Source organism: Marmota marmota, unplaced genomic scaffold (genome assembly GCF_001458135.2).
Source record: "Marmota marmota marmota unplaced genomic scaffold, marMar, whole genome shotgun sequence".
Taxonomy (NCBI): domain Eukaryota; kingdom Metazoa; phylum Chordata; class Mammalia; order Rodentia; family Sciuridae; genus Marmota; species Marmota marmota.
Genome location: NW_025999853.1, coordinates 47,549,607 through 47,567,458, shown reverse-complemented (window position 1 = coordinate 47,567,458; position 17,852 = coordinate 47,549,607). Strand labels below are relative to the sequence as shown.

The following is a 17,852-nucleotide window of genomic DNA, read 5'->3' as shown; positions in this document are numbered from 1 at the left end:
CTAGAAACATCCTATGTTCTATGGATCAAAATGCAAATATCTCTGTAACACATGTAAATGAATCCATTAATTTGGGATATACTGATACATTACTATTTGCTTACATACGTACACCATAAAATAAATTCTGACAATGTTTATAGAGACAGCATACTTCCCAGCCCCAACTACAAGAGAAAGAAAATTAAAACATTATTAAAAAAAAAAACCAAGCAAACCAGTTTTCATACTACTTTTTAAGTGAAAAAAGCAAACCAAACAAACCAACCCAATACTCCTCATTATAACTGGACTGAGCTCCAAACAATTCATAAACAAGAATATCATCAGTCATTCCCCAATGTCACGGAGTTCATAAGCTTGCTTTCTATTCAAGAATTCTGACCAACTCTGGTGTTTTGTTTTAAAAACTGCTTTCCAAGATACAGGGTAGCCATACTTGTTCAATTCTTATGGCTACCCACTTTGCACCTGATGTAATCATACAGGTTGGCACCTTGTTATACCACAACCATGGTAACCACAGCCATCCACTTCACTCTGAAAAGGAAGAAAGCACTATAGGCAAATACCCACCACAGCACTGGACAGGCAGCCAGTCCTAACCAAAAGGTTCTTGATTCAGTTTTATTTTCTTGAGGAGATGACTTCCTTAGCTCAAACACCCAATGACTCTTTCCATACTCATCAGTATGATTCCACCACCAAAGGAAAACCATCAGTCTACCTGTGACATTCTTCACTGCCCAAAAGTCACAAGACAATGAGAAAATTGTCACTGTACAGGCAATAAAGCTGCTGCTGAGCCATTCACAGAGAGGATAGACTATAATGTCACTGACTCGGAAGAACACATGGAAAAATGGTGCCACTGGATGTCTGACTTTGGACTTTCTTAGTCTATTAGTTGTCTCTTCTTCTGCATCAAACAATGAAATATCTTCAGTGTTATCATTGCTGTTCCTGTAGGAAGGACCCCCAGCTTCATCCTCTCTCCATACCTACAGTCCCTCACCTCTTAACATTTTTTTCTACTTGTTTTCTATTTGTCTCATTTCTTCATGCTCCTTTTATGTTCTTTGTTTTATATTAGTCAATTTTTAGTATGTCAACTATTGGTTTATTAGCTATTCTCCTATTTTAAGTGGTTACTCTCTGGTTTATAGTACCTAGTTTTAAACTTATAAGTATCTACCATTAAATAATATTACATGACTTCATATGAAATGTAAGACAGCAGGAAAATTTCATTATCCCTTTTCCATCCTTTGGGCTCTAATGGGCCTATTTTATTTCTACATAGATCCCAAACCTTACAGTACATTATTGTTACTTTGCTTTAAGCACTAAAAAATTAATAAATGAGAAAACAATTTTTTTTGTGATTTGCATATTTACCACTTCTGGAACTCTCCATTCTTTTGTGTAGAATTTCAATCTGGCATCATTTTCCTGATACTTGTAGAACTTCCTTTAATATTCCTTTTTAGTGTGGGTGTGCTGCTGACAAATTCTTTGATATTCTCTTATGAAGTTCTTATTTTGTCTTTTTTTTTTTTGAAGAATTTTTTTTTTACTGGATACAGAATCTAGGTTGACTCTGATTCCCCTCTTCTCATTTAAACATGTCATTCCATTGTCTTCTAGATTTCATGAATTCCTACAAGAAATCTTAGAGAGGTTTTGTTGTTGTTCCTTTGTAGGAATGTCATGCACCCCATCTGGGTGTTTTTAAGACTTAGAGACTGAAGATTGAACCCAGGGGAACTTAACCACTGAGCAACATTCCCACATTCCCTCGCCTTTTTTTTTTTTTAAAGCATTTTATTTTGAGTCATGGTTTCACTGAGTTGTTTAGGGCCTTGCTAAATTCTGAGGCTGGCTTTGAACTTGCAGTCCCCCTGGCTTAGCCTCCCTAGTTGCTGGGATTGCAGGCACGTGCCTCCGCACCTGTCAAGACTTATGTTTCTTAATCACTGGATTTTTAACAACTTAATTATAATGTAGTTTGGTTTAATGCTGTGACTGTGATTAACATTCTTTGCTTATTTATTTTATTTTTTTTTATACTGGAAATTTAACCTAGTGGTGCTTAACCACTGAGCCACATCCCCAGCCCTTTTTAATTTTTTTTTTTTTTTTTGAGAAAGGATCTCACTAAGTTGCTGAGGCTGGCTTTAAACTTGATGTCCTCCTACCTCAGCATCCCAGGTTGCTGGGATTATGGGTGTGTGCCACAATGCCTGGCTGGACATTTTTTTAAAACATGTTATGTTTATTTCAGATTCATTGTACTAGGTATATGAATTTATATCTGGAAATACTTTGGCTTATATTTGCTTTAAATAATTACTAATTTAAACCAGTCAATCAGTTGGTCAGTATCACATAGTTACCACAGCCAATACAAGAGTCTGAATATTTTGAATCTTAAAAATCTTGGTTCATTTTTCTTTCTTTGAAATCTCTTCTTATAGTTCATCAGTTGGATTTTTCCTCTTTGTTCATCCTCAGAGTGAGAGCTGTTTAATCTTAAATTCTTCCAACTGATCATGTGGGTGGGGGACATTGTCCTTAACTGGCTAATTTGGCTGATACTCAAATTATTCCAAGTGCTACCATGTGCATAGTTACCATCACAATTCTCAGTATTTAGAAGACATTCTTCCAGTAGAGTACTCTCCTATGAAGAAAATAAAACTTTTTTTCTCACTACCTAATTCTTTTGAGTCTTTGATCTATAAAGTACCTCCAAATACCAAAATCCTCGAGTACACTGTTGTCAAGGCTTCTCTGCATTTGGTTCCACATACAAATCTCCACACATGGGGTCTATGCTTCTCAGAAAATATGTGTCCCTGTAGGCTTTTCTGTCCTCTCAGCTAATTTGCAGGAATCAAAGGAAGGTAGTTTGGGCTGGGAGTGAGGCAGTAATAGGTCTCACTACAATCCAGAGATACAACTTGTCTGTGAGAAAGATGGATACATTCTCATTAGCACTGCTGATTTGAAAATTCTGTTTCTAGATTTTACACATTCTTTCATTGCAATTGGATATCATCATCCAAAACTAATCAATTGTTGGGGTCTTCAAATTGCTCTATACCTCCATCCTACTTATTATCTTAACTTCTATTTGTTTGAAAAAGAGGCTGAAAATTTGATTATCTCACATAATGAGACTTATAATCTGAAAAATGATGCTCAGAAAAGTAATTGGCTTTTAATGATGTTCCTCATGATCCCCAAGGCTCTATTTGGAGTCAATGGAAATGCAAGGAACTTGGGAAATTTATGTCTTTGATAATGACGGGCTTGATTGAGAAAAATCATTCATTAATGTTCACTCCATTCCCAATGATGAATATTGAAACATGAGGTTATTTCCTCTTAGTAACATAGCAAACTGGGTCACACATGCCTGTTTCAGGCATAGAAGCCTGTTCTGCAGGATCAAGTAGCTCTTAGTGAAATTGAATAAACATGGAGTATTCATACCACCACAGATTACACCTAAATCATATACCTTAAAATTTACATGAGTTTGCAGCATCATTTATTTAAAATAATATACCAGGAAGACTTTCTTCTTCAATATCCTCCAAGTTAACATTTTTGAATCTCATGACACAGGGCTGACTAGCTTCTGAAAAGAAAAGAAAGAATATACCTGTGATAGTAATTTATCATTCTTGACATTTTCCTTTCAGTTTAATTACTGCTGAGCAGCAGAAGTGACACTTAATAAACCTAAGAAGTGTTTTGAAGATTCTCATAGAAAATCCCCACCTTACAGGAGAATTGGAAAGCTGTAAGGTACACCTGACCATACCCATCATTTGATTTTGTTGATGAATGTCACAGTAACCATTACAAAGTGGAAGAGTAATGTGCCGATTGCCAGTAAGACTCCTGGTTCAGAGACTCCAGACGACCTTAACTTTTAAAGATTTTAGGTTTTTTTATCTTGTTTTCTTCTCTTCTCATCAGGGTGATGTGGAACCCAGTGTCAAAGTTCAGAGGGCTACACTGTTCCCAAGTGACTCAGCTAATTTCAAATATCCTGAAAAACTCAACGTTTTGTTCTTTTTTTGTTTGGTTGTTAAGAATAAGCCCAGAAGACAAATTTTTGGATGAATTCAGAAACCACAGCCCAATGCAATGCTGTCTGATGGGACCATGTGATACTTCTGGTCCCTGAATTCTTCCCTACCACTTCTCTTCTTGCACCCAATTTATTTTCTTTGAATATTACTTTTTTTTTCCAGGCCTTCAAAGTCTCCTTCTAAAAGAACTCTATTAAAGTACTATTAATTAGTCTGATGGCAAGGTCCTTAGGGTATATAGACTAGAAAGAGAAAGGAGATTTTCTGGGAAGATGATTAAGTAAGATACTGGACCCTTATTTAACCCTCTATTCTGCAGCAGACAAATTCCTAGAACATTTTCAATCTTTTTTTTTTTTACATAAATTTTCCTACAACCCTGTAACTCAGGGACAGATGAGGGAACTGAAGCTCAGAGAGGTCTAGTGGTTTGCCTAAGGTTACACAGCTAGTTAATAGCAGGTAAGAGTGAATAAAAGTAAGCATAACTAAGTTATCTGCCCTTAGACTAGTACTAAACCTATTTTACATGATGAAAGTTTTTTAGATCATTGCAATAAATGCTAAAAGTGAAAATTCCAAACTTCTATAAGAATGGAATGTAACTATTGATTGCCCCTAGAAAGATAACAAAGCAATACTCTTCAAATATAAGAAATAAAAGCTTCATTTACAAACCTAACACCAGAAATGACTGCATCAGAAACCGTATGAGCTTAGCAACAAAGGATGTGGGTTAGATGTGGGAAGAAAATGACACCTAGGAGAAAGAAATCAATTTCCATTAGTCAAATTTCATGGATTAAAAGAATAAGCATGCTAGATAAAAAGCTAAAGTTAATGGAATTTTGAAGCAATTCAATAAGTATTTTAAAACACTCAAGCTACAGTGACAAAACTGGCACAAGATTGTGGGGGGAAATAATGAAATGCACACACTGTTGATTTCATGGAATTTAACATCAATTAGACAATCAAAAATATTTAGTGAACTCTAATTAAATGTTCAACATTCCAATCCTCTTTGACACTGCTTTCCCCCACCACCAAAAGATAAGATCAAGACACACATACATGAAATGTACCAGTGGCCTGGTGTTATGGACACAGGTAGAAGGAAACGGTCCCATTTCAGGCTCTAGGAGTTCACAACTATTTGAAGGGACAGATGTCTTTAATGCCAAGTGGAGTGTGGTAACTAATTTAAGAGAGTTTTAGAACCAGGGCGAAGGCAGGCTTCTGAGAGACAATTGGAACATTGAATGGTGCTGTTCATGGTGTTATTTGAAGGAGAGAGAGGAATGTTCCCATTACCTGTAGCCTGGTTGGAATGACAAAGCAAACACAGTGGAGCATAGATTTTAATTCAGCCAGACTGGTTCTGCCTGTGGGGAAACAGCCTCAAATCTAAAGAAAAAGGGCTTATTTCATGCTTTTCCCTATTACTTCTCCCTGTGGCTTGTTGAGGTTCTCCCAACATTATAGTATCTACTTTGATTTTAATGACAAAGGGCTGTGATGATTTGTCTGGGGACCACATTCATTTTGGTATGTTCATCCCTCTTTAAAGTCATGGTGGTGGTTGAATTTTTACAAGATGTTTAAAATTGCCCTGGACAAAACCAGCTGTAACTGATCAGAGGGAGAAAATAATATGGGAATACTTATAAACAAAAGAAAACAAGTCAAAACAATCTTTCCCTAAACCTATAAAAAATGCATACAGACACATCAATCAACAATATCCAATATGATGCTTCTGACCTTTCACCAGTTGAGCTATTAGTGGATCATCCTCCTGGTTGTGGTGCTACACCATGAATAATACACATCCTATTTCCTTCATCTGCATATTCTTAGCAGCAACATAAATCCAGATTTCTGAGCTGAAGAAACTTCTGGCCAGTGAATTCTGAGTGAGAACATAAAGTTACCTGTCTGACCTGCTTTTAGATACCTCTCTCATTCATTCAGTAAATGTTTACTGAGTGCCTTATATATGCCAATCACAGTCAAAGGCACAGGGAATGCACCTGTGGGCAAGGCAGATGCAGCTGCTGCCCTCATGGAGCTTTCTGTTGGGGTTAGGGGGAAGGATGGTACCAGGGGGTGAGAGTTATATTATAGTGATGTATGTGTCAAGTGCTTGATGAGGGAAATGGAATGGAGGCAAAGAGGTGATATCTTTAATCTGGAGGTGATATTCTAGCAGCATCCTAAGGAATAAGTAGGGGTTAGGCAGGTGAAGGACAGGAGCAAGATGGAGGCATATTCCCAGCTGGAGAGCGTAAAGAAGTCAGGGAGAGGGTGGTCGTGTGGACACTGAAAGGAGAGTTCAAGGTAGGAGCAGCAGGAGGTGAGGCCAGAGAGGTAAATGGAACCAGATCGTGAAGAGCCCAGTTTTCTTCACTGAATTCTTCGCTCCCCATTCTGGGAACACAGCTGGAAACAAAGCTCAAGTCTTCTGGGCTGTATTTCCTTTAGTATAAATATAGTATCCATCTCTACTGGCCTTAGGGATCAGCTTGAAATTTGGAATGGGAGGGGTTCTGAACTGAGGGTGTTCTTTTGTGCCTGGTTAAATACAGAGAAAGAAGAAATTATGCTTTGGGGGATTAAGAATTCATAGTCTGTGCATTTGGAAATTTTCACTTAGGATGGAATCATTGCCTAACTTTTTAGAGAGCTGGGAAAATTGGCAGGGGTTAGATTTCAGTTTCCCACTGCAAGTGATTACTTGAGGCCCATGTTCTGCCTCTTTGGTTCTTGTGAGATTAGAGTGGCTGCGCTAGGGGTATTTCCAGATTGACCTGAGGATATTGGTGCTCTATGAGTTAATTTTTTCATAGCCACAAAGGTTGGGTATATGCTTTTGGGGGTGTTCAAAGCTCAGTGCAGGAGAGTCTTTAATTTGCTGGAAAACAAGGTGGGTGTGGTGAAGCTTCCTTAGGTAGATGCTATGTGCAGAAGGCAAAAGCTCAATTACCTTCTTGATATGTAAGCTAATGAAAAAGATATGGATCCAGCTTATTCTTTTGTTAGGAGATGCCTTCTTATGAGGGGAGAAAAGCAGCCTTTCTTGGCTGGGGATGAGATGGACCTTACTGTCATATAAACATCATCGTTCTCCAAGGTGAACAGCTGCCACTGACCCGATAGCAGGGGTAGCTCTCCAATGCAAGAGACTAAAGGACAATTGAATTTTAGACAGTCGTCGAAAGATTTCATATTTTCTAACAGTTTGGTTGAGGATGTGATTAAAAATGAAGATCTCCATTAGAATCTATTTGCTCCAGTCTCCAGTCAATGCTAGGCAGAGTGTGCTGGTTCCTTCCCTATGTCCACTTCCCATTTTTCTATGGTCACTGTTCTCTGTAGTTGTTTTGTTTCATTCCATGTCTGCACATTTCCAAATCTCTCTTATATCTGTGGGAGTGTGATAAAAATTTTGACCAATGATGCATAAACTGAAGCGTAAGATTCCTTGGAAACACTTTTGTTTTCTTGATATACATACTATACTCTATGGCTTTTCCTTTCTCTTCATTCCTTCTTCATGCCTGAAATATGATAATGATATTTGCATGCTGGGACTCTGAGGAAAAGGCTGAAGGGCTCACAGAGACATTGGCCCTGAAATCTTTGAGCTGCTTAGCCTATGACAGTAGCTGCTACGCTCAGATTTCTCATTAATTGACGATAACAAAGTATTACATGTTTAAACCATGGTAAACAGATTTCTGTTACTTGCAGATGAACCCAATTCTTAACTGACACAAATGGCTTCTGGGGTGAGGGAGACAACTGGCAGAGGGAGTCCCAGCACCTTTCTCCTGCACCTGTAGCAGAAGTCTGCATGCTCACCTGGTGAGCCTTTGTTGGGTAAGTACTGGATCAGTGGGAGCACATTTCACAGGCCAATTATCAGTCTGTCCACATGTCCAAAGTACTCCTGGAGCATTGTTCTTTTCCCAAATTTAACCTTATCATATACGCCCTGAGAACTTTTTTAAAAAAATTATGGCTGACCTCTCCTGGTGTACTAGATAGTGATACTGTGCCTAATGGAACTTTGGGTTTATGATGTTGTTGCTGTTGAGGTTGTTATTATTATTATTAGGGACTAGGTGGGAAAAGAAGAAGGCTAAATACACCCTGCCTTTCATTACTTAATTAATTAATCAAATAGTTTTTTAGTGCCTACCATGTACCAAATACTATGTTAAGATTTGAGCCTGACAGGTATATAAGACAGAAGACCCTTCTGTCTTAGGGTCTAGACTTGGTACCATATTATTACTCTACTAAATGCTCGCTATGAGACAAGTATGTTTTAAATGCCTCATACACATCATCTTTTATAATCTTTATGAAAAATATCTGTGAGACAGCTATTACTAGCATTTTAGAGATTTAAAGGAAAATGAGTATCAGGGAAATTTTATAAATATATTACCATGGCTAGAAGGCAAAAAAGTTAGTATTCTATCTGACTTCAAGGTAACCAACTTGAAAATCTCCAATAACTCTGTTTGTATTAGGGAATACATGAACTCCACATGCCCCAATACTGACTTAATGAGTGATGGGAATAGAAGTGGAGAGGGAGCCCTGAAGGGGAAGTAGATGGAAAGAGACTTTTTTCTTTCTTTCTTTTTTTTTTCAAACAAGATTTTCTTTTTTATTTATTTGTTCTAACTAGGTATATATGTCAGCACAATGCATTTTGATTCATTGTACACAAATGGAACACAACTTTTCATTCCTCTGGTGTCACACCATATGTGCAGTCATTCATGTACTTAGGGTAATGATGTCCACCTCATTCTACCATCTTTCCTGCCCCGATGCTCCTCCCCTCCTCACCCTCCCCTTTGCCCAAAGTTCCTCCATTCCCAACCCCCATTTTGGTTCAGTATCCACCTTTGCATTCGCAGGTAAATGGATGGAGTTGGAGAATATTATGCTAAACCAAGTAAGCCAATCCCCAAGAAGCAAAGGCCAAATTTTCTCTCTGATAAGTGAAAGGAGACTTTTTTTTTGAATAGAAGACATCATGAAGGAAAATACTAGGTAGGGTATTCAAGGGCATGCTGTGTCCAAGTAATGGCAAAGCAGGAAGCTGTGTGGAGAGGAATGTGATGGCTTTCTACTCTCCATATTGCACAGAGCAAAGTTTAGCTGTCTTCAGCTGTCCTCTTTGGCTAGTTGGAGCAAAAGGTCATTTTGTTTTTGTGGTTGTTGCTAGTTCCTGCAGGAGATATGAGCTGACAAGATCGGGTTGAAGAGAACATGGCATTGGGAAGCCTAAGAAACAAAGATCAGGATGAAATGTTGGGTAAAGCCAAAGCAAGAATGGATCAGGCAAATAGATCATCAATGGATGGAGGAATAGATATCAGGGAAAGATATGTGTTCCAGACTAGTGCAGGCCTGATAATCAGACAGATGTCAGATATGGTCAGACAAAGCAGAATCTAGGCCAGTGTTCCACAGGAACATACAGAAGACTTTTACTGTCTAATATAGGACAGCACAAGTCTTTCCCAGCCTGTCCCATTTATGAGGCATCTATTCTAGATCTTAAAGAGTTGGGTCTCTTAGGGCCAATGATGCTTTCCTAGAATGACTCTGTATTCTTTATATATATTCTCAGTGACTCTCATTTTACATGTCCTATAATACCCTTAAACTTTAGGGAAAAATGGGGTTCAGCTGCCTGGCTCATCTTCCAGGTTGGTGGAGACTCATTTGCCAGAGTCCTTAGATACATTTAAAAAAATAAATCTAAAAAGCAAAGTATAGTTCCTACTCTGCTCAGGGATATTGATCCAGATTCTGCTACAAATGACATTAATTTTTGAGCCTGATAACCATTACAGACACCCTTCTGTGACTCTGGTACAGTTTTCCCCTGAGCACAGCTTGCTGGCTGAGAAGAGGTTACCTATGCTCTCAGGGGACACTGTTTCAGTTGAGCAGTTCTATTTAGCATGGGCACCATAGCAGAATCATGGTACAGGGTTAGAGGATGTTGCCAGTCACCTGTGCACAAACGTACTCTCTATCTTACTTATGACAGGCTCAGAAGGAGTGGTGATGTTTTCCTTTGTCTTTTTCTAAGAAAGAGCCTGTCCACCATCAGGTTTTGGTGACATGAGTTGGCCTTAGGAGAAGCAGCTACTTTACTCCAGAAGGGCTATTTGAAAAAAACGATTATACATTTCTTGTGATTCTTTGAACATGAGGGAGGGCATATTTTTTTTTTTTAAATAGAGCTAAACTTTGAAAAAAAACTCAAATTGGAAAATCGGTTGTAAGATCCTTTCTCCCACAGAGACCCTAAAGAACATTCTCTTAGGAAACAGCCCATTACATCTTTATGTGTTTGTCATCTGTCTTCTATTTTACAGAAAATCTCTGTCAGTGACAAAGAAAAACCTCCTGGCTTTTTTTCCTCTATGCATACTATCACTGAGATAATATTTCTTCTAGGTTATCATCCTATTTGGAAATGATTATAATTCATCTCCAGAGGTTTTGAGATAATGTCCTTCCTTTTCTTATTTTTTTATTCTTTCAATAAGTATTTTCTCTTATTCTTGCATAATTTAACAAATTAAATCACATCTTTCCTTATACTTCCTTTTCCAGTGTAAGTCTTTGCCATCTCTTTTCAAAATCTCTTTTCAGTACCTTCTTAATGATACTGAAATTTTAGAGGCAATTCACATTACATTCTCTTATAACATTGAAGCATACACAAATAGTTCAGGACACAGGAAGTTCTTGTGATCTGTTTTTAAATATGCCTTAACTTTCTTTATTTTTACTTGAAAAATTTTAGGATATAATCTCCCATTTTTCTTAAGTCTTAGGAGATAAAAATTCCATACTACTTAAATAAAATTGGGAGTAAATGGTTGAGTTATTTATTTTCAATTTTACGGTGTCCATCTACTTCTTATATTTTCAACTCGAGTCTATTTGGTTATCGACTATCTTATTCTATAATATTAGAGGTACTATATTAATGCTTATTGGAAAAAAAGATTGCATTTCTAATCTGTGGATATATTGCTTTTCTTACAAAATGCTAATAGTTTTGGTGGGGAAAAAAAAGCTTCTCAGAGAGAAGGTTTTATTAAATTCATCAAACATTTATTAGGCACAGACTATGTTCCTGGCTTTCAGTAGGAGAATCAAAGATGAGTAGACTATTCCTCAAGCTAAGCCCTGAAGGAAGAGTGGGTGTTTTGGGGCAGATAAAGGAGGGGTGCAATGGCTTGAATGTGTTCCTCAAAAGTTCATGTGTTGGAAACTCAATCCCCACATTTATATAGCAGTAGTATTTGGAGGTGGGTGTTTGGGAGGTAATTAGGATTAGATGAAGTCTAGGATAGGATACCAATGGTGGCATTAGTAGCTTTATAAGAGGAGAAAGAGAGGCCTGAGTTAGTACATTTGCTGTATCTCACCCATGTCATACCCTCAGCAAGAAGACCTTCACCAGATGTCAGTGCCAGCCTCCATAACCATGAGTCAAATAAACCTCTATTCTTTATAAATTACCTAATCTCAGATATTTTGTCATAGAAACAGAAAACAAACTAAGAAAAAGGGTGAGAGCCAATTTTCCAATTAGAGGGAATGGTATGCATAAAGACACAGTTCTGTGTGGGGTGAGGTGGAAGACCAGGCAGGAACCAGATTGCAGAGTATGCCATAGTACAGCATATTCTACCTGAGGAATCTTACCTGTCAGGAAAACTGAAATCTACCTGTGAATGAAAGTGAGGAGAGGAGGGGGCAGCCTTTTCCCACCACATTAGCTAGTAGTAAGGTAGTCACTTCTTCCCAAGAAAAAGTTTATGAAGTAAGGCTTAGAAAAAGAACTCTCTGTGAAGGCCAGGTTAGAAGGCTGACCCCAGTGGGCTATCAGGGGCAGAGGCTGCAGAGGGTCAGACCCCACAGAAACTGACGCTCTTTAGATGTTGCCAATGGGGAAACTTTGTTAGATGAAGACTCAGCATGTATGAGTGTTCTGAATGTTGCCTTGAATGGTTATATTTAAAAAAAAAAAAACACTTAAAATGAGTGTGACTTACAAGGTTTTAACAGAGTGGGGTACTTTAGAAGTAGGAAAGATGCCCACAAGAGAATCAAGTACTGGTGGGTCTAGAGGGTCAAGGGGAGAAGTCAGCCTTGGAGAACTGTCCTGCAGCTTTTATAAATCTCACTTTGGTTTGCAACAATAATGAAAACAATATCAGCTTCACTGAGTTGTCCTGAAGGTTAAATATCGGAAAGGTTAAATAAAGGAAAGTACTTTACAAACCACTCAGTACCTTATTACTTTTTTTTAAATAAAAAAGTCACATAATGAATTATTATTTTTTTTAAGTTACATAGCCTTGTAATGATCAGAGAACTCATTAGTACCATCCAATTTAATGATAAAAATAACTAACAGCACTAGTGAAGGCTGTTACATTAAACTTTCTGTGGTCAGCTAATAATGTCACCCTAAAGATATCCATATCCAAAGCCCCCAAAACTTATGAATATGACAAAAGAAGTGAATATCACTTTCTATGACAAAAGATATAATCAAGGATTTTGGGACAGAGAGATTATCCTTGATTAGGCATATGGCCCTAAATGTAATCTCATGTCCTTCTAAGAGGTAGAGGGTAATTTGATGAAGAGGAGAAGGTCATTTAACAGAAGCAGAAAGAGATCTGAAGATGCTACTTGCTGAACTTGGAGATGGAGGAGGGGGCCATGAGCCAAGGATGTGGATCTAGAAATGGATAAAGGGAAGGAGTGGATTCTCTGCTAGAGCCACCAGAGTACAGAGCTGCCAACACCTTGACATTAACTTGGTGAAACTAATTTCAGACTCTGGCTTCCTGTAAGAGAATAAATTTGTGTTGTTTAAGCCACTAAATTTATGGTACTTTGTTATACAGTAGCCCTAGGAAACTGATACACTCACTAATTACATACTGAGGACCTTCAATTTTTAAGACACTGTACTGGTCTGGCTGGGGCTACAACAATGAGTAAAGATAATCAGTCTTTTTCCTTTTGCTGTTTATTCTTTTGTAGGGTGTCAGAAATCAAGAAATACCAATAAAGGCAAAATGCTAGAGCTATTAGAGACATAATTATGCATTACGTTATTTCAGTGGAAGAACAGATTCTTGAGCCAGTTGGTAGATCAAGGAAGACCATGTGGAAGAGGTGACAATTAAAATGAGGCTAAAAGGAAGTAAGAATAATGGTAGGTAGAGTGGGATAGAATGGGTTCTGCCAGGCAGAGAGAAGAGAGGGGGGCCTAGTTATGAAAATGGGAAAGTACAAAATATGTTTGAAGAATAAGAAACAGTCCATTTTTCCTGTAGCATGAGATACATAGCCAGAAAGGAATATTGTGGCCATGTGATGGAAAGCTTTGGATGCCAATCTAAGGGATTTGTATTTTCCTGTAGGCAACAGAGACCCATTAAAGGTATTTGTATTAAGGCATCTTTATTTTATATTCAAAATATCTAATTAATCACAGACTTTTGGAGAAAATTGTAAATATATATTAAAATAACTTGCAACTAAAAGAATTTATGGTCAATTTTTCTACAGTACAAAGTTCTCTCATGTATTATGATGACTATGGATATATTTTGAATTCTTGAAATGTGCTTCTATAAGCTGAAGATAGAATAAAAAATATCTATCAAAAGGGAAACAGCTTTTGCTGGAATGAAGAAACAAACTACTGATATTGTACTTCTTAAGACAGAGTCTAATTGAAATGTGATGAGTGGTAAGTAATGAATTAGCTCATGGGTTGTATAGCTTTTCTTAATATGATTAACAGAAAAGTTGCTAATGTCATAAAGATGTTAAGAGTGATATTATAATTAGAAGAAAGAAATGATTGGCAGGTGTATAGGTAAAATAGCAGAACTAATTGGAAGAAATAGAATTAAAATAAAGCAGAAATGATTGGAGTGAAGCATAAGGCAGACCTTAACTACTGCAATGATAAAATATTAAAAAGTATGACTTAAGAAGATTTTTCTTCTGATCTTTCTTTGAGAAAAGAAGCCCTCACTATTTTATCATGTAATTTTTTTTTGCAGCAGGCAAGATTTAGCAAATAGTTTTTGAACATTTACTTGGTGCCAGGCACTAGACTAGATGCAAGAGACTTCAGTAAAGAAGAGAGATACTTTCTTAGAGCTGGTGGAGGATGGTCCTTTAAGTAGAACATGGTGCTCTCAAGTGGCAAAATCTTACATTATAAATAACCTGAACACACTTTTAAGGCAGTATTACATTCACTGGCTCATTGACTACATGTTGGAGCTCCTCTAGTGAATCTTGCCAGCAAACGTGGAGAAGAACCAGGAAGATACGCTGATTTACAGAGCTAGACAGGATGTGAACCTTTCCAACACTCAGTATTTTACTTCTCATGTTTTATAAAATCGGGCATTTTGTGAGTTTGATTGCATAAAGGAGAAGCTCAAAATGAACAGACATACACTATCCACCATCAAATAGACAAATAATCAGATATTGTTCTGTGAATAGCTCTAATAGAAAATAGAAGAGGTATTTCAAAAGCATTCATTACAAAATCCTGTACTGCCTTGAAAACCACATGAAAGGAATTAGTGACAAAAAATGAACAAACAAAAAAAGTGGAAAAAGACAAAAGCATAAATCAAAGTTTTGGAAGATTCACCTTTAAGGATGGAGTTCAAGACAAAAGAAGAAGCAAGCAGGCATTAAATAAAAAATACTTCTATTTCCCAAGGTAACTGCACATTGAAGATTTATCCAAATAACACTGAACATTCATTTGTGTTATTGAATAATTTTAAGAAAGGAAGTCTTTCACTAGGAACCAAGTTCCCTCCAACATAGATTCATATCTGCATCTAAATGTTCCTCAGGGTAGTCCCCTTTACTGTGAGAGACACCTGGTCTGCTCCTGATTCATGCAAGATCTCTCAATGATACTTTAACATTTTTCTCCAAGGGCAAACAGTCCAGTTAAAGACTGTCTCAATGCATACACAGTAGTAGCAAAGATATTATGATTCCTTAATCTGAGTTTATTCATAATATACATTAAAAGTTCTTGATTTCTAATTGCCCCTTTTCTCTTCCTTAGGATGTCACTGCAGATCCAGTAAACCCAGGAAAGGATTATAAAACCTTTCAGCATCAAAAGCCCCAGATCCAAGATTCACTTATTCATTGTGAACTTGCCTGCATCCCTGTTGTAGATGTACTTCATTTACATAGACATTATATCAGCGTAGACTCTACTGCCCTATTTATTTGTTTGTTTGTTTAGTACCCGACATTGAACTTGGGCACTTAACCACTGAGCCACATCCCCAGCCCTTTTGTATATTTTATTTAGAGACAGGGTCTTGCTGAGTTGCTTAGGGCTTCTCTAAGTTGCTGAGGCTGGCTTTGAACTTTCAATCTTTTTGCCTCAGCCTCCCAAACTGCTGAGACTACAGGCACGTGCCACTGCACCTGGCTCTCCTGCCTTATTGACAGGACATTTTGTATGTTTGTATGTGCAGAATTGAGATCATTTCAAACACTAAAAATGTCAAATGAGAGGCCAGGAGTTAGAGTATCCTAAAAATAGCATGATCACCGCAGCTGTGTATTAGGTGTTGATTTGACTATAAAAGAGACAAAATAATAGTGGCTTAAATAAGGCAGATGTTTCTGTCCCAAATCATGCTCTGGGCAGGCCAGAGGTCAGAGCTAATAGGCAGGACAATTAGCAGCCTTTTATAAAGGCTGAAATGGTCATTTATACTTCACTTACAGTAGATGTTCATTATTGTGCTTTATCAACATGACCTAGTGTACAACACAGGCCTGGGTTCTCTGTGTTAAGGGAGGTGCAGCCTACTTAAAAAAATGCAAACAAATAGCAAATAAATCAACACATACTGGCCTCAGTAAGTTTGTTTCCTGCTGCTTATCTGTTTTCCTACCGATCTAGATAAATTGTGAACTTATTAAATACACGGTGACAAGTTAATTAATGAAGCTCAACAAGACACGGGCCAAATTAACACTCTTAAGCTAAATGGGGTTCAAAGCGCTAATTACTAGGAATTTTTGAGCTGTGATGAAACTACTGACATGAGTAAACCTTTAAATTGTGTTGTTAATCATATCACATGATAATTCTAGGATTCTACACATTCTTTTCTATCACAAGTAGAGCAAAATATCTGAAACATTTTCTTAATTTTTGATGGCTAAATGGCTTATTTGGAAAACACACACATTTCAGGATTAGTTTTTCAAGATGTAATTAAGTTTGTAAATAGCAATTTAAAACTTAGAAGTTTTACTTGTTTTACAGGTTTTGTTGTGTCTTTACTTATGGTACTTAAATACCATTTATGGCCAATCATTCCTGTCATCAGGATGGGCAAACAAAAATTCAAGGGTGCTACCCCTGGAAATTCTAGTATTTGTGAGGCTGTGGTGAGGTTAGGAACTTGCATTTTAAAAAAGCTTTTCAGATCCTAGGCATCTCTGATTTAGGTAAATTATTCAGGAGCTCGGGTTTATGTAAGTAAGAATAACATCTGACAGATTTGAAATGTTAGATGTTTTAAAAAATGTGTATCATTTTCTTTGTGTTAAAAATAATTCTGATATTGTTAGTATGTTGGCAAAGGAAATCTTGCTTTTTATGGCTTTCATGAAACTGTTGGTTAAAACAGATCTCTTAAAAAAATCCACCAAACACCTAAGATGTGATTCATAACTCTGCACCCTCATCTTAATTTTTAAATGTTTGAAGAGAAGTCTTTCAAGTTTTTGATGTTGTTTGTGCTGTTTTTCACTGGCTCTGTCATTTTCTCTCAATTATTTTAACACCAATACTGAGAGAAAGCTTTGCCTAAGGAACCAGGCATATAGTATTATCAACTTTTTTTTTTTTTTTTGCAAGTTGTTGTTTTGGTGAAGAAGAATTAATCTTCTTAACTGTGGTGCTGAGAGATCTGGGCAGTCATGGCAAAGACTTTGCCAGTGATGGCAAAACACAGACTGGGCAAGGTTTCAAGTTCAGCTGACATTCTTAGGCCAATGAGAAGGGTTCCTCTCCAGGGGTGAGTGGACATGTTGCCATGGAGATTGACCTTTACCAGCAGGAACACATTTGCCATCTGACCCTGAAGAATGAATCCCTGACCTGACTGTGGGCAGAGGACTGAAGACTGATTCTCCTGAAGCATCCTCCTCAGTTTATTCAACAACTCTGCTGATTTCAAACACATTTTTTTTTTTCCTTTTTGAGACTGGCTGGCATTCTCCAGAGCGTGACTCACCCATACCAGCACCTCACTGAGCTCCAAGTGGCCTCAGCAGAGGATTTATAGCCTTTGCAAACATAGGGCATATTTCTTTGTTTCCTTTCAGAAATGGAGGGGTGATTCATCCTCAGTAAACAAAGAGGGGATTACCAAGATGTTTTCTAGTCTGGAATTCAGCTTCCTCTGAATGCAATTCCTAGTAAAGGCATTGTGCATTTCAAACAGTTATCTTTCTTTTTTAATCCACTTTCTTTCTAGCTTGGAAAATATATATAATTTAGCTCTCACTCAAATCCAAATGAGATGACTTTCAAAGGCCATTCATGCCCTCATGTTTGTCCTTTGCAAAAACAAGCAACTGCTATTCTGAAGA

The 17,852-nt window shown here is 37.4% G+C and overlaps 1 pseudogene; it reads right to left on the bottom strand.

Annotated features, from left to right (window-relative positions):
• Positions 1 to 371: 371 nt before the first annotated feature.
• LOC107139744 lies at positions 372 to 8,067 on the bottom strand (annotated as a pseudogene).
• Between the last annotated feature and the right edge of the window lie 9,785 nt (positions 8,068 to 17,852).